This window comes from Buceros rhinoceros, unplaced genomic scaffold (assembly GCF_000710305.1).
Source record: "Buceros rhinoceros silvestris isolate BGI_N320 unplaced genomic scaffold, ASM71030v1 scaffold23106, whole genome shotgun sequence".
In the NCBI taxonomy this organism is placed as follows: domain Eukaryota; kingdom Metazoa; phylum Chordata; class Aves; order Bucerotiformes; family Bucerotidae; genus Buceros; species Buceros rhinoceros.
The window spans coordinates 1-1,150 of record NW_010418403.1 but is presented as its reverse complement, the minus strand read 5'-3'; positions in this window follow the sequence as shown (position 1 = coordinate 1,150).

Below are 1,150 nucleotides of genomic sequence, written 5' to 3'. Positions count from 1 at the left end.
ATGCCAAACGAAATGCATAAGAAATTCATTCAGCCACTCTGGTTCCCTGACTGTTGCACTTCATTTGACACATTTAAAAGCTTTTGTAACTATTAAGAAAGGGAACTTTTACTGAGTGCTGTGTCTTTGTAACAATGTCTGCTTCCTACAGTCAAACCTATTCAGCACCAAACCCCAAGAAAACATGAGTTATTTTCCAGACTCTTAGCAAAAAAGCTTCCCAGCAGAGGAGTCCGGAAAATATACTTTTTAACATCTTAGAAACCTAACAGCAAACTCGGGTGTGGACAAGCCCAGGATCAATGAGCTAGGCACGGCAAACAAAACGGAGGCTTCTCCTAGAGGCATTTCCCATGGCTGTAAAGATCTTGTTAGCCAGGACTGATTGGAACCAACCCTCGGAATAATAAAAAAGCGTTCCATTTCCAATGATTTGTCACCAGCCACATCAACACTCAGGGCTGGCTTCAAGGTATTAAATTCAGCCCCAGCACGTGACATTTTTCAAAGGGGCTCAAAACCATGAATCTGCGCTCTCATCACTGCAGCGCAAATAGGCTCAATACACTCTTCTTCTAAAAGTCTAACCTAAACTGTAAGGAATTTTTCACATCTATCCTTGCTCAGCTGTTCCCACGACAGTACATTTGAACCACCTTCCTCGCCTATGCAAAGGACTGCTGATATTTGGAAAGGGGTAGATCAGCTGGACCGATGCTCTGCGTGGGGTCAAAGGAGGGGCTCAAACAGACGCACAATCAGCTTTAGCATGTCCTCATTACTTACGAAAATAAACCTACGTGGTTCACAGCCGAACACAACATCAAGCTTCTGTAAACCAGATGCACAGGTCAAAGCAGTAGATACTCCGGAAAGCAGCTGCATTTTAACATCTTTCCCGAAGATCACCCCCGTGAGGAGATGCAGAAAACGCATCCGCACGCTGACAGGCTCGCAGGAGCTCTCCTCGCTTTGCTTTGGCGAACGGTCTCCAAACCCGACCGAACTCGTCTTTCGCTGGGCACTGGATCTACTTTAACACTAAAACACCGACTGCTCCGACGGCTGAGCGGAGCGCAGAAAGAGCCGCGCATCGCTCCCCGCTCGGCTCCGCACGGACGGACTCTCCGCCCGAGCCCCCGCGGCCCCG